General features: G+C 36.1%; 1 long non-coding RNA gene across 7 annotated transcripts; it reads right to left on the minus strand.

The window, feature by feature from the left end:
- Positions 1 to 475: 475 nt before the first annotated feature.
- LOC149787000 (uncharacterized) lies at positions 476 to 22,239 on the minus strand. 7 transcript variants are annotated; one of them, XR_016425063.1, is made up of 10 exons: positions 21,659 to 22,239; positions 21,031 to 21,152; positions 16,539 to 16,750; positions 13,853 to 13,967; positions 3,481 to 3,606; positions 3,046 to 3,135; positions 1,997 to 2,193; positions 1,339 to 1,496; positions 1,037 to 1,143; positions 476 to 586 (listed from the first exon to the last, which is right to left on the minus strand). It is a non-coding gene; the product is annotated as an uncharacterized LOC149787000 (long non-coding RNA). The 7 variants fall into 7 exon arrangements; XR_016425064.1 differs by having other exon boundaries at positions 1,997 to 3,162; XR_016425062.1 differs by having other exon boundaries at positions 3,046 to 3,606.
- Between the last annotated feature and the right edge of the window lie 2,079 nt (positions 22,240 to 24,318).

Below are 24,318 nucleotides of genomic sequence, written 5' to 3' on the forward strand. Positions count from 1 at the left end.
ACAGACACTTTTCTGCCATTTCCACTGGCATCATCTCATATGATGTTATTTAAAAAAACTTCCTACAACATACTCACAACATATAAAACCTATATGCAAATCTGATGAAAGCTGCTTGTGTTTCTGAAACACATATTCCATACTGGTGGCAAGAATGTCCAAATCTACATTACAAAAATGAAAACATTACCATCCACCTAGGAGTTGCAAATGTATGAAATCCTCTTGTTGGGTAGTTTTACTAACAGGCTTTACAGCAGGGCCTTCCATTAGATTTAAATGTGGCAGGTAAGTTGACAAAGTAGGGTGGGGGGTTGGGGGGACCTACCCCAATGGGGATAATTCATTTTTTTTTAAAGTAGCATGGTGTAAAGTAAAAGTAGATGGGCTGATAAGGAATCCACTGAATTTACAGACTAAAGGTTCAGACATTTGTTTTTAAGAGAAAAATGAAAGAAGGAAACAATGCAACAGATATTTTAATATGACTTTAATGTTTATTTTCTAGATTTAATTAAGATTATGAATCAGAATCAGTCTCCAACTCCACTGTAAAGTTTATCTATTACTTCTTCTGCTCAGGCACCTGCAAATTAAAACAAAATTGTAATACTTAAATAAAGTCATATCATCTCAGCACTAGTTACATATGCAGAAGTCATGTTAATCAGCATTATAAAAATGTATGAAATTTTCTTCACTGCACTTGTGCTTCCCTTACTATCGTTAAGCCATGATACAAGATAACTTTGCACTTACTTATCATTTCTGGCAAGTGGATGGTGCAATCAATTTGCACAAAGATGAATTTATTTCATCCAAATATTTCAAGTGAATAAAAATTCCAAATGGAGGCACTTGTCCGATCAGACAAGATATATGCATATTGTAGTTAGCTGGACTCTAGCTTTGATAGTCCTGGGCAATAGGATAAGCTGATTTTGTTATCAGTTTAGAAATGCATCCGTTTTGCAAATACTATGCTTTAAAAGACGAAACTGAATCCAATATTGATGAAATAAGTCATTTGGATTACCTTGTTTTTTATCATTCTGCGTTGGTTGGGTGCATATTTGAGGGTCTCTGATATGGTCTCTTCCATTCCATTTGCCTTTGCTTTGCCATTAGTTTTCAAGCAGGCTTCTGTAAGAGTAATACAATGTTTTAAAAAAGTTTCACAACAAAGGATGCATTGCATTTTTCTAAATGCCAGCAATAATCAATGGAATATTTTTAAAACATGTACTTTGAAATGTGGTCTCAAGTTACTTTATCAATTCATTTAAAAATCTCTGGCAAGTCACATGAAAAACACAATTTAAATCAAGCCATACTTACTTATCAAAACCTGACATATCACAAGCTCTTGAAATGCTTTTTTCCCTTTACATCCCTTTGGACTATACTCTGGCCAGTCTTTTTGTTTTAAGCTTTTTCATCATCCTGCAGACACTATCCCCAATTGTAAACCTGCCAAGGGAGCTCAAGTAGCATATCTGAAAATAATAATAATAATAATATTACTATTTTTTGATTTTGATATTATTATTAGTAGTAGTATTTCATGATCGATGTGACAAAATATGCTTGTATATAGTTATTTTTTGCCATGGTTTTGCAAGCAAATTTAATTTCTCTAACTTGAAAAAAATTTGATAACATTAACTATGCAACACAATGTACTAATAGCAATTATAAACCAAATTAACCACCGTGAATCTATTAACTTCATAAATGACATTCACTCAAGGATTGAATTAAAGTAGCCACATAATATGTAATAGTGTATATGTAGTAAAATACCTGTTACATGTTCATCTCTAAACATGTTTTGGCCTACATCCGTAAGACAAAACAGCCGACCACTACATGTTCACCCCACCCCCAAAAATAATTATACAGGCACTGCAGAACTTGCATAATGCATATTGAGGTTCACAACAGCAAATAAAGGTTATAACAGTTTTTTTAAATAGAAAATAAAGCCCCAATTTACCATCTTCTTGGAGAGTTTGGGATTCTCCTCCAACCTCTGGCAAAGGCCCTCTAGTTCCTCCACTGAATCACATGGCATTGCAAGAATTTCTTCTCTATATTCTGTGTCTGGGCCTTGTGTATGAACTTGGAGGGCCAGCTGCTCCAACAAATTCTCAATATTTGTGTCCAGTTTCATAAGTACATTGAACTGGAAATCTGTAACAGATTTGTGATGAAATTAGTTTTGAAAGATCAAGATCATTATTATAAACTCCTTAAAAAGATCTGTACAGTGAACATGGGTTTAACAATGAAATATATTTATGGAATGAAATACATGGTTTTTGTACAGTTTATATGAAAACTTTTCCCATAATCCTTTATTTTTTTATTCCCTGGATATGTTGTTTCACTGCTGGTGTCTGTAAAGTCTGCATTCAATGTAGATGGTTTAGGCGTCTGACTTACACAAGACAATGGTATACATCAGAAAGAAAAATAAAAAAAACCAATGGAATGATGAACAGTCGACACATCAATGAAAAACAATTCATTGTTTATTTGCACAAATAAGTCTTGAACAGTATGTTTTATGACCTATAATTTAATTAATTAACATCTCACAATGTTCTGAAATAACAGTATCTAAGCTACATGAGCTTGTGCTTTCATGTCATAATCTTCCATTTTGCAAACAAATTTTGATGTTGAATCAATGTATATGACCTTAGCATTGAACACTAACATTCAAAATGTCTACAAGATGACAAGACTATTATCAACTGAAGTGACAACAAACCAATGAGTTTTACGTGCATTGAACATAAGCATTTTTAAATGCTACAAAATGTGTTTTTAGTGTATGGCCACAAATTACCCAACATTTTGTCAAACATAAAACAGTTCTACTACCTTAGATGAGAATTAAATTCATAAATACAGTGTATAATTGACCTACTCTTATTTAGAGAGCTGTAAATGAAATAAGAGATTATATAAAAGTCAACACCTGTAGTATTTGTTTCATTATTCTATAATGTACATTTTTTTTCCATCCTCAATACTTACTACTTGCAGAGGAACTGGCAGAGAGAAATCTTTATATTCTCCACTCCAGAGTGGATGGGGATGGTGATGGTGTTGTCCTTCTGGATGCAGCTAAGAGTATAAAGATTATCACTACTCCTTAATTGCAGTAAAAAAGAAACAAAGAAATCAGACTGGATTTTTTGGCATGTAAACAAAATGCATACTGGTTGCAATGACCACTGTATATAAAGCAGTGATACAATATATCACAAAATGCATTCTTTTTTAACAAAACATCTAATCTCATATATACAGCATCATGAGTAAGTAAGTACTCTTAAACACATCTTATTAAACAGACAGAAAAATGATGAAATTTATACATACTTTTGATAAAGAATTTCCAATTGCGGCATGGTATAAAAGCAATTGATAAAAAATAAAAAGAGACCAGATAAACTAAATAGAACATACCAGCAGGATAAGAGGAAATCTTGGAGTCTACAAAATACTCTCCATTTCAGGAGGTTTTGGATGAGATGGCTGACCAGAAAGGTTTCCACTTGAGATTTTCATCTTTTTTCAGTTCTTCATTTTCATCTGAAATGTCAATGAGAACTTGTAAATACTGTATGAGTCCTTGAATACACTGACTCCTTGTGACATACAGGGTTTGCAGAACAATCGCTAGCAATATTCACCACTTTTAAATCCAGCTGGTGAATTTTCACCATGAAATGCATCCGAATGCAGTGAATAATCCTGGATCAAAGACAAAATAGTGTACAGAAATGTGCAATAAATTAGTCAAGCTCCAGACAAAACAAAGATATGATTTATCTCTAATTCATAATGACTTTTCTTGTGCTACACATTTTACCAATGCAAATTACATTGAATTTTGTAAATTAAATGGTACAATTAAGATATGTATGTCAAAAGATTACTAATCTTCAGCTTTCCAATTAATGCTAAACACAAGTATCAAGTCATGTATTTAGTCTCTCACCACCAATAAATGCATTTTTAAGTAATCATCCTAGAGTGCACCAAAGTCATGTGAACTTGATCCAATTCCAACATTACTGCTGCTTGAGTGCTTAGATCCAGTATTGCCTTCACTAACTGATGTTATTAATACCTCTCTCTCATCAGCATAATTTCCATCATTTTTCAAAACTCCCATTGTAAAACCTCTGATGAAGAAACTAACACTACACCATAAGGATTTAAAGAACTACTGCCCGGTTTTTAATCTCCAATTCATATAAAAAATCTTACAAAAGGTTGTTCAATCCCAGCTTGCATCTTGTCTGAATTCAAACAGTCTTTTTAGCAATGTACAATCTGCATATCGCCCTTGCCACAGGACACAAATTGTGTCTGCAAATAGATTACACTCCAGCCCAGTTGATCTATGTTGTGGTGTTGCACAGGGGTCTGTTCTTGGACCTGTTCTCTACACTCTATACACTCAGCTGCTCTCAAGTGTCATAGATCATCATCCAGTGTCTCACCAATTGTACACTGATGACACCCAAATATACAAATCTAGCCACCCAACTGAAGTTGATGCTACCATCCAAGGTGTAGAAATGTGCATTTCTGATGTGAAATCATGGATGACTTGTAACAAGCTGCAGATGAATGATGATAAAACTGAGGCCATTCTGATTACAACACAAAGACTTTCTCATTCACATCCTTTACCTCACACAATAAATATCAGCAACACCAACATTAAATTCACACAATCAGTACAAAACCTAGGTGTTACTCTGGACAGTACTCTCACATTGCACCAACATGTCATGAACATATGTAAGGCTGCATATCTTGAGCTGAGACGCATCAGCTCCATTCTCAGATATCTTTCAGTTGATGCCACTAAAACACTTGTGTGTTCATTACTACTTTCAAGACTATGGTAACTCAATTCTGTCTGGTTCATCTTAATATCTACTGCAGAGACTTCAAAAAGTTCAAAACATAGCTGCTTGGATCATACTTAGAGTACCACAGTCAGAGCACACCTCCCCGTTGCTCTGTACCCAACACTGGCTATCCATTCGATCCAGAATCAAACACAACATTAGTTCTCTGTGCTACGTTTCACTGACAGACTCTAGTCCAACATACCTATCCGACCTCACCTATGTGTACACACAAGCAAGATACTTACACTCCTCTTCCGACAATCATATACTCATTATTCTCACTATGAAAACAGAGCCACATGGACAGCATTCTTTTGCATACCAGGGCCCAGCAACATGGAATGAATTGCCCACTGAACTTAGACACAAAGACGCAGTGATCCCATTCAAGAGTGCTCTCAAAACTACTTATTCTGACTGCAAAAACAAACTTAATGACTTAATAATGTTAACTACCTTAAATATTCTCAGCATGTTTTTTATGTTTTCTAATTTCATGGTGTTTGTTTTTGTAATCATATCATTGTGTATGTTTTTATGTTGTCTAATGTTGCAAAGCGCTTAGAGCTTCTAAAGATTAGGCGCTATACAAAGTCCTCATTATTATTATTATTATATTTAGCTTGGATGAATATTTTTTAAATCAGTGGCCATAACTAAAACAATGGGATTTTGTTTTATGATCATAAAAGTATGTTGGACACCATCCATGATGTACAATGCTGTCTGACATTTCTATGCACCTAAGGTTTCCATCTCAAATATTAAAGCAAAATGCATACCAAATTTGACAGATTGACGAAAATAAAAAAAAGCAATGCTTACCGTTTGAAAAGAGGCAATTGTCACTAGAATATTCTATTCAAAATGATATTAATTTTGGACACAAGGGATACCACCCCCATGTTTTCCTGACTCGTCATATGTCGGCCTATTCTGTGCACAGCTTTAAAAGATGTAATGTTTATCCATCGAGCTATAGAAATGAAATACATTTACTGTAGACTGTTTCTGTCAGCAGTTAAGTTGAGTAATTAGGTCAGGTTTATAGCTAGTTTACAAAATTCAATGTAGAATGCCAATACATGACAAGATATATTTTTGCAAACTAAAGTGATCTTGAAAAAAGATTAGTAAAGTTTAACATTTTATAAAAAAATAAGCTATTATGTGGAAAAGAAACAACAATGAAATAGGATGCAATGTGTTTACGTCTAGTTTTGGAAGGTACCGTCTCTAAGGTACCGTCATAATTGTACCGTAGTTTAATGGGTGGAAAGGCCATTGAAAGGTAAGGGCAGTGCGGAGACCATCGAGTATGTTCCAGAATAGCTGAATCTTTGTAGATACATAGATCCATTCGTAACTTCAGTCCGCAAGCGAAACACTGTACTTCGTATCCCAATCCTGACTCAGGTCCGAAGTAGACAAATCCTGTTCTAGCTAAAACATACGAAGAAGGTAATCCTTCCCTATCCGTAGGCCATTTCTGAAACATGTCCAATCGATGGGCACAATCACAATAGTCAGGTAAGAAGACTGGAAAATGGTAGGGTTTGAACTTGGAGTTCTCGCTGGATTTCTCACTCGATTCTTGCTGTGGCGAAGTCATCCTTCTGGTGGGTGGCTATCCTCTTACAACCAATGTTTTATACCGACATGTCCATAAGGCAAAGTAAAGTGGGTGGGAAGCCGCACTCGCTTCTGCTACACGATTTGATAGACTTTTTCCAAGGGTCGACTGACGATGTGGTGTGTGGGTAAACGTACAATCTTGTTGGGTTGATAGGTGGTCACTTTCTCTAGACTGCAAGGCTTCTTTCAATACGCCAAAGTTGACCACTCGACTGGTACGATAATTCAGAGTAAGTCCTTTAACTTTACACTTCGTGTGCACTTCTTGTTTGTCCCAGTATTCGTAGCCGTAATATTTGGGACCACCACTGACGAAACTTAGAATCTTGTCATCGGGGTGCTCGTCTGTCCAGGCTCCTAAACGGTCTCCTTCGATGTCAGGGTGCTGTTGACTCGGGTGATCGATATAAATGCAACTGTCCACGTCAAAGTACAAGACACGTTCCCCTAACAGTTCTAAAGCTTCGTACAATTTTAAGCGAGCATGAGCTGTCATGTAAGCTGCAATGATGACATTTCCAAAGGGGTCATCTTCTACAAAGTTCAGATCTTCTTCGTAATTCACCAAGATCAAAATCCTCACGAACGACGTCCACGTGTTTCATGAATTTGGCTTTGTCGTGAATCACCTGAAAGTAGCGGGAAGGTTCGGTCAAATACTCCGTCTTGGGTAAACACGGTCATTGTGCCATTTTACCCCACAAGCAATTTAACATCACTTTGGCAAACGATCGCCTGCCTTCATTTTTCTCAATGTGATCTAAAGTAATGCCTTCATGTGCCCAGAATTTCTCTCTGAATGTCTTTTGGTCTTCGGGAGTGTGACACCAGGACAGATAGCCACTGGCTTCTTGCTTCAGTTTCAAAAAGGCATCCTCGTAGTCTGCGAAAATGCCTTTCTGCGTGGGGTCACCCTTGTGGAATTATTGTGTCTTGGGAAAGTGGCAAATTTCGTACACTTCTAACAGTTGGTATCCCATGTTCAGAGCTTTGAACAATTCTACGCTGACCCATGTCCCCGTCAAGGCCCGTTCTTCCTGGGTGTGATGACAAGGTTGATCTTGGTTGCACGTTTCAGCACAAGTACGGCACAAAGGAAACATAAGTTTGCCTTGGCAATGGCGAGGTAAGACGGGATGGTATAGGTTCGTGGGAGGCAAAACTTTGCACTTGATCAAGCCTTCGTAGTGTCGAATGTTTTTTAGGTCGATGTGTTCGGTGAACAATTGTGGGTGCCCTGCAGGAAAGCAACAATATTTGCACACGTAGGGATACAGTGAACACACGTCCAAGTATTTGATTTCTTCTCCTTTCTCTTCATCAGCTTGGTACAGCAAACAGGTGGCATTGGTCCTTCCTCCGTACAAACTATCCCTCGGGTTCAGGGGGTCCATGAACTGGTAACTTTCCATGAGGCGTTTAAACTCGGGATCGGTGTTCAAACGGTGATCGTATTTGTGTTCCCACATTTCCACCACTTGGTATCCTTCCTGTTCTAACTTTAGGCGTCGCTGACAAATGGCCTGGTACAAGTCTTCCATGGTTCGTTGTAAGAACTGATTTTTAGTGCCGCGGTCAGGGTAACAGACGGGACATCCGTGAAATAAGCAACCGTTAAACTCGTACATGATCTTGGGGTTTTCTAAGTCCCAGCCATCGACCGAATGCATTCCGATGATCTTTTCGCCCTGTCCGTTGCGGGCATGCTGAATCCATTTGTCTTCCTTGTCGCACAAGTAATGCAACCAGCATGGGGCTTTGACCGAGTATTGACGTTTGACATAGTTGGTCGTTTGAGGACTGATGACAGCCACAGTGTTTTCAAGCATGAATCGTTGTCGGTAGACTAAGGAACACGCTTTGGCAATGGTGCAAGCTTCTTTCAAAGGATCAACCCCTCCGTGTTCCATGAACAGTTCTCGAAATTTTCCACAGCATCGCCGTAAAATGTCCACGTCGGAATGACGATACTTTAGCATTTCTTCCTGAAAGTCGAAAGGGTCGGAGGCGTGAACCTGGTACCAAGCGTAGAAAGTTTCTCGTTCGGTACGCATGTTGTCAGGGTCGTAATAGTGAGCCTGAGGCAAATGGGGTAGAACGGCGTGTTGATTGGCTTCCGTATTGAAAAAGTGTGGAAAGTACCCTTTAGCCATTTCTGTCATTCTAAACATTTTAGGCATTCGACTCAAAGGCATGGCTAAGTAGCTCATCGAATCTTTAAACTGCACTTGTCCCACTTGCAAGAAAATGATTTTGGCTCCGTTCAAAGTGACTTTAGGACGCTCGGTGCCACGTTCCGTATAGCATCTCAAAAGAAACTGTCCATCGTATCCGGAGAAATTATGAGCCATCACCGTGGCATGGTGATGACATTCTCCATAATAATGTTCGATGTCCTCTTGGCTCCATGTCTTGTCGATGGGGTCTAAGACCCATTGTGTGAAATCGGCTAGTGTGTTCGGTCCTTGAAAGATTTTTTCACGCCCTCCAGGAATCTTACTGCAGTGAGGGCAATAACTCAAGATAGGTTCTTGAATCACTTCTCGCACGCTCGATGAGCCACGCAGAAATTAGGAATGTGAATACCGGTCTCTTGCATGCAATCGAAATCGAAAAAGATGAAATTGCCTTTCTTCTTCTTGTGACCATCCTCTTTCTCTGGTTGGGATTGGTATTTTTGCATGTAGCATTGGTGTTCCAAGTCCACGATGCAGTGACAAATGTGACATTTTTTCTTTCCTGAACATACGTGTGCCTTGGTACTGTTGATACATAGACCTTGTCCACACATTGGGCACAATCTCAGGAGTTGACAAGCACATTTCTTCTGTGAACCTTGCATCTTCAGATGTTGTTGGTAACAGGCAGGGCTGACAAATGTGCGCAGACAAGCAGGACAATGCACTGGTTCTTGCCCTTCGCTCAGACAGGGTTGAGAGGCCAAACATCCTGAGCATTTCGATCCACAATGTTTGTGTTGCTCTCGATTATTATAACCATCATAAGTCACATTTCTCACAGTAATATTTGTATCCCAGGAATCCAGTGATAGTGGTAATGGTATCGAAATGGTCATCGTGATGATAGAGGTGAATGTATTTTCCATCCTTAAAGTCTTTCCCTCGAAACAACAGAGACCCGCGCACTTCTTGAGGGTGCACTTTCAAGGTGTATCGTGGAGCTAGGGCATCTTGCAATTTTTGCATCTCAGGAATGCCACAGGATGTGTCTTTGGACAGGCATGCTTGTTGTAACAGAAGTTCTGCTTCATTTCGTTGTTTGGCTCGGTTCGATTTTCGAATGTTCTCCCAGGCTTTTTTCCATTCTACCGTGTCGTTCTTGTCGGCATAGGTTCATCCCACCACGATGGCTCGGGCTAAACACATGTGGTCTTGAAAATTGTTAATTTGGACAAGACTTGTTTTGGTAATGCGAAGGTTGTTGACCAATAAGGTCTTTCTGCATTGTCCGGTCCCTTGAGGAGGAGAGACGTGGGTCATGTCCAGTGTGGCTTTTCCATCGGTGATGTCAAATTGGTCATTAGATTGTTGCACGTGTTGAATCTCCATGACTTTGGAAGTGGTCAATTCTGCAGGGCTGCTAAACTCGATCCAAACAGGGGATTTCAAGCCGTCATGTTGTATGGAAAGTCGCAAGCGATCATCTTCTTTGGGTTGACATTGTCGCTTGAGTGTGGTGAGCAAAGAATCCCACATGTCGGTGATGAACCCTTCTGCTTTCTCTAACAGTACTTCAGACTTGAAATCTTTAAACTTCACTGTGTATTTGTAAGCCGTAGTTCTAAATTTTCTAGAGGGACGCTTTTCCGTCTCTCGAATGTCATAGTACTATTCAGGGTTGACTAAGGGTGGTAAACTTTGTTTAGAGGGTTTGGATTCTGGTTCACTCATGTCCTCTTCAAAACCACTGGCATGAATTTGTGCCAAGACTTCAGCCCTGGTACGAGGCGATAGATCACGTTTCTGCCTCTTACTTTCTTCTTCTTTCTTCTCAAATGAATTGGATCATTTCATCTCGATAGCAAAAAGTCAAATGACTAAAGTTTAAACACCATGGACTAATTTATAGTCATAGCAGACCAGCGTATATAAAGGGTATGTGTCTTGTCCTTTCACTATTCATTTCACTCTCAAACTGAGCACAACGATGGAAGAGACTACCAAGATCGAACGTTTCATCAGAGCTTTGCGAGGGGTCATTAGAAAATTCTCTTCAGACCAGCCGAGGGACTACTCTCCTTCCTTTCAAGATAAAAGTCAAGATACTTGCTATATCTGTCAGAAGAAAGGGCATTGGTCTTCAGAGTGTCCAGACCGTCAAAAAAGAAAAAAAAGGGGTTAGAAGAGACAAAAGTCAAGATACCTGTTATTATTGTCAAGAAAAAGGACATTGGTCACCAGACTGCCCAAAAAAGAAACAAGAGGAGTCAGAAGAAGAGAGGGATTCTTCAGAGGAAGAGGAAGAAGAAGAGGAAGAAAACAGACAGGTGAAGAAAAAGAAACAGAAGAAGAAAAGAAGGGAAGAAAGTGAGGAGGAAGAGGAGGAAAAGACTATGACGGTGAAGAAATTAAAAAAACAGAGAGTGAACAATGAGACAGAATAAGTCTATGAACTTTTTAAAGTGCTCTGTTGTGAATTGTGAATTGTAAATATTTATAAAAGAATAAATTAATTATAAAAGGTAAGTGTCTTTGGGTTTTGATTTTAAAATAAGAACCTGCACTCACGCACACTCATACACAGACAGGTACTATTGGGTAAAATGATTTTTTTTAGTTATTGGCAATTGAAAGTCTATCTCTTTTCGAGAGACGTGGATGGCCCTGAAAAGGGCCTTTTTTGGTGTAAGGGGTGAGTTTAAACAATCAACTTTAACTGTCTTAAGCCTTTGCCACGGCCAAGGCCTAATTCTGGACTGCGTACTGTTGATGATGATTTCGTTGAAATCACTAAGGGTGGTGCGGTAGGCGTAGTCACAGGGTTGGAGTGTTTAGCTTGGGAAGGTCGTATTCTCTTCAGCTGTAATAAAGAAGTCTGATACATTTGTTTCAGACTTCTTAACTCCGCTAAAATGTCTAACAGTACCGTGACCGTTTGATTTTGACACCCTTGTTTCTTTGCTGCTGCTTCTTCTTGTTGTTGTTTTTTTCTTACCTCTTCTTCTTGCTGCTGTTGCTGTAGGAGAAAAGCTTGTTCCGCTTCCTTTTGCTGTTGTATAAATTTCTCCAATTCTTCTTTCTGTCTCTGTCTAAAATTTTCCATGTGCGGTAATGAAGGAGAAGGTGACGAAGGTTCAGGAACAAATTCTTGCAAGGTAAAAAAATCCACAAAATCCCAATTCACCTCTTCTGAAAGTAAGTCTGGGTTCCCTTGGGTAGTCTCCACCATCAGTGCACCCCAACTGATCGTTTTCTGAGTTTCCGTCATGTTGAAATACTGTCGCTTAGATTGACTGCACACAGGCGCTAGCGAATCTATATAGACTATGTGACGTCACAGACTGCTCTCTTCGGATTGGACGTGGGCTGACTGAATTTTGTAACGCGTGTTTGGATTGGTCAACAAACTCAATCCGTTTCAATCCTTCCTCTCCCTATAAATAAGTACAGTTCACTGCATTCCTTCACCTGTTACTCAGCACCCCAACATGTGGACCGACGTACAATCTTCAACGCTTGTGTCTTCGATGATGTTCCGGACGGACATACTAATGTATGTCCGATCCAACTGGACAGTTGTCCACAGGACAGACACCAGCCTGTGGATGCGAAGAATCTTATGTGGAGCATCAAGGATGCCACAAAAGAGTCTTAATCTATGGTCCTGCAGTCAGGCGCAGCCTAAGGTCAAGAAGAAGATGTCACAGATGCCCTTTATGTTAAGGGTATATTAACATAAAACCAAAGGCCCTTTTCAGGGCCATTCCTATCTCTCGAAAAGATCTTGACTTTCAATAGCCTACCCCTTTTTTTATTTTTTTGTTTAAAAAAATAATAAAAAAATAGAGACCCCTCCCTGTTTCAATTTTCGCCTGTTCCATTTTCATAGACCCATCAGGTCGGGACCTTATTAAAATAGGGTCCCAACCCTGTTCCATTTCCCCTAGTCCCAAGACAGTCCCACGATTTATTCCCCATGTTCAATTTCCCTTGTCCCTAGAGTGAATAGTTTTTTTTCTTTCTCCCATGTTAAATTCCCCTTGTCCCTAGAATGGATATTTTTTTTTTCTCCCATGTTAAATTACATAGTCCCCAGAGTGGATATACCCTTTTTAACATGGAAGTTCCCTAGTCCCTAGACCGTCCCTATTCACTACTACCATTGTCATTACCAGCCTGAAACCCAATTTAATGCCATTTGTATAAATTCATTTCAAATAAATAATTGAAGTGTAAAGTCAAGCAAGTATTCTGTTTGCAGATTTTACATTTTAGATATTATAGTAAAGTCATATTTTCTCTTGTTTAGTAAACTTTATTGCAACTGGTTCCAAAATAGTAAATCTTATTTAATGTTCATTCACCAGAATAGGTATTAATACAATCCCGAATTAACTGTATGGTACTAAAATATACCCTGATCTTGTGTGAGATTGTAATATACAGAACTATACCTCAAGACAACAATAATATATTGAATTTATATTATATCAAGACTGTCATGGTTATGAACTCCAACTTTATTCAGGTTTTTTCATAATAAATGATCATCTTGTGCTATGGTTGAAAAGAAATCAAAGTTCAGTTTAACTCCATTCTCTCCACATTTGTCAGTTGTTAAGAGGCATACTCATCCTCAGTGTTATAGTAAAATGTAATCTTATTTGGATCAATCTTGGTGGTGTAATATATGAATGGAGAAAGAATATTATCATCCAGATTAAAATATGTTTTATTCAGACTCTACCAAAATTTTTAGTTGGATATGGGTTACGGAGCCTGATGTGTACGAACAAAGCAATGTGTACCATGACCTTTTTAATTTAGCATTTTAAACTCCTGCAGAAGAAAGAGATTTTTTAGATCCATTAAACTGTATTAACAAAAACATTTCTTCAGTATGATTTTCCTTTACTTAGTATTGACAAAACTCATATTTTAAAGTTGTTATTTTTTTGTGTTTGGTTTGGCCTTTTATGGTAAACCAACACAAGTAAGTTATTTAGTGCCAAGGCACTTTAAGTATAGTGCCTTGCCCAAGGACACACCATGGTAGCTAACCCAGGTTGGTCTGATGGTAGAATTTGAACCTACCTTATTTCACAGGTCCAGAAAGCTAACCACTGAGCCACTACAGCTCCCCATCTTATAGTGGAATGCTGGTATACTTTATGATCAAGAAGGATGGGTTGGGGTATGCATGTTGTATCTGAAAAAAGTGATGGAATTTTTGTTTACATAATATTTTAGTCATACAATATGAATCATTTTCTATAGATTTAAGATGTATCAGATCAAGTTAAGAAAAATCATATATTCTGTTTCCTGGGAATGTACTAAAATTCACTGTTATTGTTTGATTTTTTGGTAGTAAGCTTACTTGGTATTTTTTTCTTTTTAACTTGAATACCTAATTTGTTAACATCCTATTCTAAATCTTCATAGTTCTGTCTATTAAGTGACAAATGTTGATACATGTAGGGAAGTTTCTGTTTATATCTTTTGATTTTTGTGATTCTGGAAGTTGCAGTATTTGTTGTTGTATTATTAACCATTTCAGTAATTTAATGAATGCAGAGTACATGTATACTGCTCTATAAATGAAATTTAAGGGAAAATAATGTAAAAGTATGTTTCACTGCAAATATAAATTGTTTAAAATAATATATCATTTATCATATGACTATTCAATTGTGGTAACTAGTATTCCATCCAATATCTATATATTAAAATATGTCTTTTCATACAGCTGGTGATCATTTAGATACAAGTCCAATTGAACATAATCAAATTATCAATGCAGGTGTTTTTATTAGTAGTAGTATTGCAAGTATAAGTGTTAGTATTAAGATTTCATATACAGGTATGATAAGTGTATCATAATGTTTAAATGATGCTCCTTGTTACAACATAAAATATGTTCATTGAAACAAATGGTTCACTGGTAAATTGGCAGCAAAGGTCTTCACTGAATTATGTTGCATAAACTATTTTACAATAAAACATATGATGCATCTCAATTATGATGAATGTGAGGAGGAGGATTAATAATAATGCAATTTAAGTTATCTTCATAACATAAGTTCTAGCAGATGTGTAACTTTTATGTGGTTCATCATCAGTTTGAAACTGGTCTATGATTTCTGGATCTGGACATATCTGGTCCCCTGCTGTTGTGCTGCTATGGTCTTTACAATTCATTAGGATATCAGTTACACTTGGTTTACATTTAGAACCCCATGGGATAGAATGCCCAGTTTGAAACTGAGAGAATGGTTAATTATCCATAATATAACTCCTGCAGTTATTATTAGGTTTGATATCAAGGTCTTTCTTTAAAAGCTTTTCAACTCAGGTTCTGTTCTACCATACAGATAAATAAAGTCAAATTCAAGGCTTTCAGATTTGTCCAGTTTGTTTCATGTGTTGCGGCAGACAGACTGTATATTGCCACTGTACCATATAAATATCAGTGCTTAGTCTGCTCTCAGTTGCTGTGGTTTGATTAGTTACAAGTGTCATCACATGTGACTAATTATTGACCAATGTAATGAAACTTGTATAATTAGAAGGCTGGACATAGTACACAATTAATTATATGTTCTCTACATTTGTTTCTCAGTACTGACCTTTCCACTGTGTGACAATCAATGCAAATCATATGTTAATCTAAAATACCTTCAAAGATGACTTCACGGTGAAGTTCTTGTCAAAGGTTGACCTGCTCTTTTTTTAGATCATTGATTGTCAACATAACAGCATGTAACCAGAACACGTATTTCACTTCCGGATCATCACCAAGGCCTTATTACTCACTGTGCACTGTCGCCAAAATACATACAGACAACAACACCCTGAGCTCATATTATCAAGAATAAACAGTTACCTTTAAATCCCTACCAAAAATGCATAAATAAAACTCTTCTATCACCACCAAAATGAGAGAGGAAAAAATGTTCTAAAAATAGACTAGAACTACATTCGTGGGTACTGAACTGGAAGTATTAATTGTGATGTAATTCCTGACAGGCTCCATGTTTTACGCCAATTTTAGTCAAACTTTTATATTTGCATGCTATACCTATTTCAACTTTATACATGAAGTCTTTTTGAATTTCCTTGCAAGGAAAACATGTGACACCTGTCAGAAAGTATGTAGTGCTGGTGTTCCACAGGGTGCTCTTGAGAAACCAAAACTAAATTTGCTATATCTTCCTTAATTATAGGAATTTTTCAATGCAGTAAAAACCTAATTGTGATACAAGATAAGCCCTGTCTGAAAATATGTTTGAAAGTTACAAATTTTGATAAATTCAGTTTTAATGGCAAATTAAATAAACATTTAAATTTTAAAAACTAAATTTTATTGAAAACTTAAATTTTCATACAAGTTTTAAAACACAGTTTGACAAATTTTAGACAGAAAAGTTGACTAATGAATGATATTTAAAACAAATGGTAGTTTGGGTCTGTATATCTGATAACATTTTCCCCAGGGGTAGTGAAGCATCATAGCTCATAGTGATTTTGGCAGCAAACCGCAATATGCCTGTCCAGATGCATATAGGTGTACACACTAAAGAAACACTGACAGGTGCTATGTTCCACATTTATTGTGTCAGGTACTTAGGCAGTTGTTTCCATAACTAATAGCACATTCAGATTTAAAGTTCTAATGGGACCACTACCATGTTTTATAGCAAAAATGCATTCCATTTCAATGTCGATAACAACAAAAGGTGGCAATGGGATAGGAAAATAGTTTCTAGGGAGGTTCTACCTTACTGAAAAATGGTGCTGATCTCTCTCATGAAAACCTAAGCCATGTCTTTGAGGTGCCATATATCAGGGTGGTGATATGAACTAATCTTGGTCACTTATGGCAGTACACTGCACATGCCCTTATGAAACCATGCTATTACCACCAGACTACTCAGGAGAGCTTCCAAGCTGATCCAACTCTAACACTTTGTTCCAGATACCAGGCTAGACCTGAAAAGATACAATATGTTTCACTTAATTCTAGAAAACAGTAAGATCTATGTAAATGAAGTTAAAATGTGTTAGATATGGTGATTTCAAATTAACATTAAGGTTGCAAGCATGGGGGAAAATATTAAACTTGACAGAGTGACACTCAGAAATGTGAAGCAATGGCCATGTATTAAAGTGTTAAATTCATCCTAAAAGTATATGAGGTTTCTAGAAGCACATTTAGCCATTTACAAGTTAAATAACTAATCAGGTAGACTATGTATCATAAAGTTTAAGGCAATGTTGGAGTGGTGAGGTTTGATCATTGGTGTAAACATTATTACATACCAGTATACAGGAAAGTCAAGTGACAATGTACTAAATTAGAATGTGTTACTATAAGCATTCTTATTCATGAGGGAAATAACAATTTTGGATATTGCAAGTGAATACAGCCAAATGTGGTCATACAAATCAACTATAAGCACCAATAAATCCTATATCATCAGCTAAATGTGAAATTCTCATCCCCAAAACTTGTAAACAAGGATGGAAATTTGCATATGTGGGACATATACAATGTACTTGTTAAGATCAAATGTGCAAACATAATTCAAATGATCTATTTGAACATTTATATGGTATTTTGAAGAGTGTTGGTTACCAATTATTAAGCTCATTGATTGAGTGGAATCAGATATCAGCTGATGTTTCAATACCGCACTCTGTCAAAGTACTAAATTGAAATATGTTACCATACATAGGCATATTCATGATGAAAATAACATTTTGGGATATTTTCAGTGCACATAGCCATAAATGTGCTTTACAGGTTCACTATAGGTACAATGTCAGCCTATATGATGTACTGAATGTGAACTTATGATCCCAAACATTCTAAAATGGATGGATATTTGTATATGTGGGATATGTAACCATGTACAAAGTTAAATTCAAATAATTTGTTTGAATGCTTCTTATGTAATCTTTAGAGTGTCAGTTAACAAATAGTATTAGTAATTAATAATGCATAAAGCAAGATGGATCATTAGAATTCCCATAACATCATATAGGCCACAATGCCGCACTACACCAATAATATCTTAACCTAACTGAACAATGAAATGGAATGCATTTTGTATTCAACTTACATCATTTTGCTTTTTTCTTACATCCAAGGGTAAATATACCTGGGGGAAGCATATTTTATCCCTTTGACCTGTATTTCATTCTCAGACAGCTTAAAATGATTTAGTACAGAACTTGAGTAGGTTCTAGTATAAAGTTTTCATCGCTGTCCTCTCACTAAATACCTTATAACTATGTTTATAAAGAATTACTGAAGGCTATACAAGCAGATGTTTGTTACTCAGGAAGTGACCCCATCGTAAACACATAAGTTAACTGATTGGACCCCTAATAAATAGTCTGAATGGCCAATACAAATTATAATTTTGTCTTCATGTATTTTTAATGAAGGTCTCATTTTGACTACAAAGATATTTTCTCTGACAAAATGTGACAAAAATCCAACATTGGAGCTTTTATATGGTGTAGGAATACATACATGCTGATAACATTTAATATGATTCCCAAAAATATTATATATGTGCATTTTAGGGGTTTTTTTATTTTTTTTATTTATTTTTTTTAAATTTTATTAAAATTTTTAAAATAAAAATTAATTTTTTACTTTTAATTTCATTTTTATATTTTAAAAGTCAATATACATGACATATTAAAATTTCATGTGTCTATCATTAATAATAAAGATTTTATACCAATTTAAACTTTGCTCCAATACTGCCCTGACAGGGCATAGTACACAATTAATTTTACTATATGTTCTCTACATTTGTTTCTCAGTACTGACCTTTCCACTGTGTGACAATCAATGCAAATCATATGTTAATCTAAAATACCTTCAAAGATGACTTCACGGTGAAGTTCTTGTCAAAGGTTGACCTGCTCTTTTTTTAGATCATTGACTGTCAACATAACAGCATGTAACCAGAACACGTATTTCACTTCCGGATCATCACCAAGGCCTTATTACTCACTGTGCACTGTCGCCAAAATACATACAGACAACAACACCCTGAGCTCATATTATCAAGAATAAACAGTTACCTTTAAATCCCTACCAAAAATGCATAAATAAAACTCTTCTATCACCACCAAAATGAGAGAGGAAAAAATGTTCTAAAAATAGACTAGAACTACATTCGTGGGTACTGAACTGGAAGTATTAATTGTGATGTAATTCCTGGCTGTATTTAAAAACTCTAAAGATCTTAAATGTGTGCTAGAGAGTAGGGTTAGCAGTTATACTCCCAATTATGTTTGTGATGAGCAAAAGCAGCTGCACAAATTTGAGCTTTTAGTTTGGTTCTGGTAGGGTCAAAGGATGCAGGTACATTTTACATTCATTTTTTACTAGAAATAGCTATTTTCAATATTTTTCTGTGACAAGGCAACTAAAAGAATCAGTATGTGCCTTATGCATGAATAAAGTTCACTAGTACTATAACAAATTAGCATACTTTTCATCACCCCTCTACCATCAAGATTTTTTTTATATTTACCTCTGTAGCAGACACAAATAAAAGTCGGCAGCTCATTTGCAGACTAAGTTACGCATGTGATCTCCAATGCTCATCTAACTGTGACAGGCAGTCACCAACAAGCCAACCTATTTCCATGCCTAACTCAAAGTAAATCTGAACCACATTATAGATTTAGCTTATGTGTAAATTTATAAATGCTAGGCTTGTGATAATTAGGTTCATGCCTTCTACCTTAAAAATTAGAGGGATGTCAAAATACGAAACTATCCAGTGAGACCTATGATGTTAATTTTAATCCCTATGGGATTTGTGACATAAAAAACCCAAATGCTTTATGTATTAAAAGGTAACTAATGGGGGCAGGATCTGCAGTGAATCAATGGTTAGTATGCTAGACTCCTGATAAAAATGTTTGTGTTAAAATCCTGTTATCAAGTCAACCAGGTTACCTACTGCAATGTACCCTTGCCTTACTCCAATTCCCTCAGTACTCAGTAAACAACTAGTGTTGCTGTACATAACAAAACCAGTCCATATTGATTTTACATATTTTACTAAATCCTGACAAAAATAATTCTCTAAATAAAGAATGATTAATATGTGATGGTCTCGCATGTAATCAAACTCTTCCAAGCTTTTAATGATATGAACCGATTTATCAATGTTTATCAAATTTGCATGAAAAACTATTTCTTATTTGTCATCAAATATGTTCAATGTTTTGATCATATAAGCATTTCTGCTACATTAGATCAAAATAATCTTTTTGTCAGAAATAGAGCCCTTATAGTATTTGCAAGGTCAACCAATCAGATGCAGAATTTGAGTTTAATATAAATGAATATTTTTTTTACAAAATTGCTCTTTTGCTATATCTTGATGAGATAAATATATTCACCAAGTCTGATAAAATTAATGAGAAATAGTTTTAAGAGCAGTAGCAAGAATGGCTAGTGAGATGTAGAACCACCACATTATATGCATAGATTTTGCTTATAGCCTCAGACATACAAGCAAATAATTAAAAAAGTCAGATCTAAATTGGATCATAAACACTGTTGTGCAAATCATAAGAAACTCTGCCAATCAGATGCAAGGTCACTTCACTACCATACCTTTATCACACTCATAATAAGCATCATTGTGAAACTTGACTATATAAGCCCAATGGCCAAGCATGATCAAACTTGAATCAGCAGTAGTGGTTATAACCTCATGTATTTGTATGCATCTTCACTTCTTCAATCTAGATCTCATTTATATAAGCATGTATTCTAAGTTTAGTAAAAACTGCACTACATGTATAAATATTGCATGCGGTGGTAACATACTCAGATGAAAGATCACCTTATTATTATTAATGGTTAACACTCATCAAACTTCAAGGACAACTTAATGATTTTAGCCTATATTGTGGAAGTATGGCTTTTAGGCTGGTTAAAAAACTCAACTAATCTTATACATGATCACATGTATATACTTGGATTTTGCTCATTATTAGATTTATCCAAGATGTTGATTTAAGCCCAAAACCAAGTTTTATATAAACAAATTGATCAGAACTATGGACTCCAAAGTAGCTAATTTCTTACTGTTGAAAGACAGAAGGGGATGTGAAATAAATAACACACTCTGGACCATTACATAAACCCACTTAGCCTTTTGACCAGTTGAGATAAAATATCAACAATATGTTAAATAAGATTGATAAATTATGTTTTCTCACATTACCTCTAGCCCTTTTCAACATGGATGGTATTTTTCTTCCACATATGTCAGCTCTTAATTAGTGGCCCTTTCCCATCATGAATGTTGTAGGTGAAACTCTCAGAATTAGGCTTTTTAATTTATATCTGTAGAAGAAAAAAAACTATTGGTCTGCATATATCAATGTCACCATTTCTGTATTAGATTAAAATACCATATGTGTGTGTGTGTGTGTGTGTGTTAATTTTAGAATTTAAGCAAACTTGTCTCCATGTGTTTATTTTAAAACTGATGATGATAACACATAACAGGTTCAATGGATAAAATGTTATTTCTTACTTCTTACAACTGCTCATTATATCTGAATTTACATTCAATGTTTGTTTTAATTAACATATTTGGGATAATGGGCAAATTATTTATTTTATAGTTTATCATTATATCATTTACCAGTCTTTTATCATTCAAATATGTAAAATATAGTACCATTATACTGACTTCATATTCTATATGATATCCCAGCAATACATATTAAGCAGATAAGTGCAAATAAAAATGTTCAGAATGTAAAATTTACTCCAAGCTCAAAGAAGATCAGCAAAAGATAATATCCAACAAATTACCAAACAAAAAGCGAAGTTAACGCAGTTACCTTTATTATGATGTCTCCAACACCAACGGTACTGTACAGCTACGTCTTCCGAGTTTTACCGTCATCTTGTCTTTCAAACCAGAATTAATTTCTTGAGCTCTTACAAAATGAAGAAACTTTTAAATACTGTAATTTAAGCAGCTTCTTTACATGCCATCAGATAAATTATGGCACAGTGTTATGTCTGTCAGCAAAACGCAACTTCACATTTGGACGGCGCGCTGTGTGGGCATCGCCGACACAGCAACTGACATGAATTCTCTATTAGCAGACAATGATTCGGAATAAATCCTTCGCAAATCTAACATTCTCGATTTTTCATAGTTCCACTTTTCATTGTTGCATCTGTTTGATTGTACAATTGCTAATGATGTTCAATGAATCAACTTCAATTCATCTGCTGTCTGAAATCCCGGTTCAGTTGGTATTTTCTTCCGCGCATGATGCCGTGTAAATAAAAGATACGGTCGACATTCAAAGTGGTTTAGGTTAATTTATTATTTTTCTTTATTAAGGTCATTTGCAGAAAGTGTTTCGCTAGGGTGAGAAAAAAAAAATATAACAAAAAGAAAACTTTCTTTTCCAACGCTAATACTGCATATATTTCAATTTGTGATTGATGCTATAAATAAAAAAAAATGATAATAAAGCATTTTAGCCCGTGGCTTCGGCACGGCACTCGTTTTTGTGGGTTTTTTAAAATGTTGTTAGTATTGTTTTGGGGTTGTTTTTTGTGTGTGTACCACACTAAAAAGCATACCAGGTATTAGGCCTAACGTAGGAAAAGAAATTATCCTCTATTTATTACTATTCTTACTGTCAAATGACGCAAAAGTGATCAAATTGCTATTAAGATTTTGTTTTGTATAACACTTACCGCTCGTTTTCCTCGAGATAAAGCAGCCACTTCAAAATGATTATAAAATCTGTGACAGATGAAAAACGTGGTTTAAATAATTCGTAATCGCCTGCCTTAAAATACTGTAGGAATTTGCTAATGTATTTCATGGCCCTCGTTTGAATAGATACCAACGATCATGTATATCGACCAAAATTTGTATATTCCTGCCCACAATCATGTATTTTGTATTAAACCGTATATTACACGAGCGCTCTGTGGCAAACTCGGGGGGGGGGTCTCTATTATACCCAGAGGCGTAGCTATGATATTTTGCGCCCGGGGACGAACTATAAAATTGGCGCCCCAGCCCCCTCCCCGTTTAATCACATTTTTGAATATTACCCTTGTTTACTTATTATAATGTAACGTTGTAAGCCTCATTTTGGCGCCCCTGTACCTTGGCGCCCGGGGACATATGTACTCCCCTCCCCCCCCCCCCCCCAGCTACGCCTCTGATTATACCTGCTGTATCAGTTGAGAAATATATTGAACAGATCAGGCCCCAATACTCTCGCTCTGAAAAACATTAAAATAATTATATGCAGAATATCGGTAGGTCTCCTTCTTGCCGAAAATGTCAGCACCGTATATATTTTGCAAGTAATGTAATGGGTATAATAACACACACACACACACACACACACACACTTTTTTGGGAGTGGGGTGGGGGCAACGGACAGATGCCCCCATTTCCAAAAAAAAATAAAAAGTATTTTATATTTGTGTATTTCTCCCTCAGATGTGTTCTACGTTTTATTAAAACAAAATTTTATATAAAAAATTTAGTTTTTAGAATTTTTGATGGGGTATTTATGTTTCCATAGTGTTATCTAAAGGGTTGTTCGTCCGAGTCTGGTTTCCCTCACCTTGCTCGAAGTTCCTTCCCTTGAAATGTTTTGTAACCTTTGCTATATGTCGCCTAGGTCTCAGTGTTTGCTATATGTAATGGTGTTATATTGTGTGTATGCTATATTTTCTTTATGTTTGAGACAGCAAGTATAGATCAAATATCTTTCCCAGTTGTATTTCTTCCTTTATGATGTTATATTGTATCTTTTAATTTGTTTTATGGTTTTCTAATTTTGACGATGGAATGGTGTACTATTTAGATTTTGTTTAAAAAAAATAATTTCCTATTTTATTATTCGAGTGATAATATGTGTCGTTCCTCATAATAGTCTTTAAAGATGTTGATAGGTAGGTTACGCTCGATCCAAGGTTCACGCTTCTTTATTCTCTATGTGTTTTTCCTGGGTCGCGTTAGGCCTCCTTTATTTAGTTTATCTGATTATGCTTTATTGAAAGATCCAAACGTATTTATGAGACCACATTATTCTATAGTGGTCAACCATGCAGTGCGGGAGAAGTTAGTAGGGTTTTAAACTAAGTGTTATACAGTATGTATTTGTGTCTTTATTTTGTCTGTTTATGTTCTACATTGGGTGTTTTCAAAGACTCATGATGGGCCTGTGCACTTCACTGAGCCCTGTGACTTAGCCCCATGATGTCATCGCCATTTACTCCCCCCTTATATTTTCCCTGTATCCCTTCCTATATATGTCTTTAGAATTTTCTTTCAGAGAAAGAAGAAAAAAAATTAAATTACAAAATTCTTTTATTTTTTTCTTTCTTCCTTTCTTCCCTTTTCTCTTTTAAAAAAAAAGTTATATGGGTTTCTTTGAAATATTTGAAATAGAATTTGAAATTTTCTTTGAAATATGGCTGTTGTGGGGTGCGAGGAGGGGGTATGGGTATGGCA

Source organism: Sinohyriopsis cumingii, chromosome 12, assembly GCF_028554795.1.
Source record: "Sinohyriopsis cumingii isolate HCF-2022 chromosome 12, ASM2855479v2, whole genome shotgun sequence".
Lineage (NCBI taxonomy): Eukaryota > Metazoa > Mollusca > Bivalvia > Unionida > Unionidae > Sinohyriopsis > Sinohyriopsis cumingii.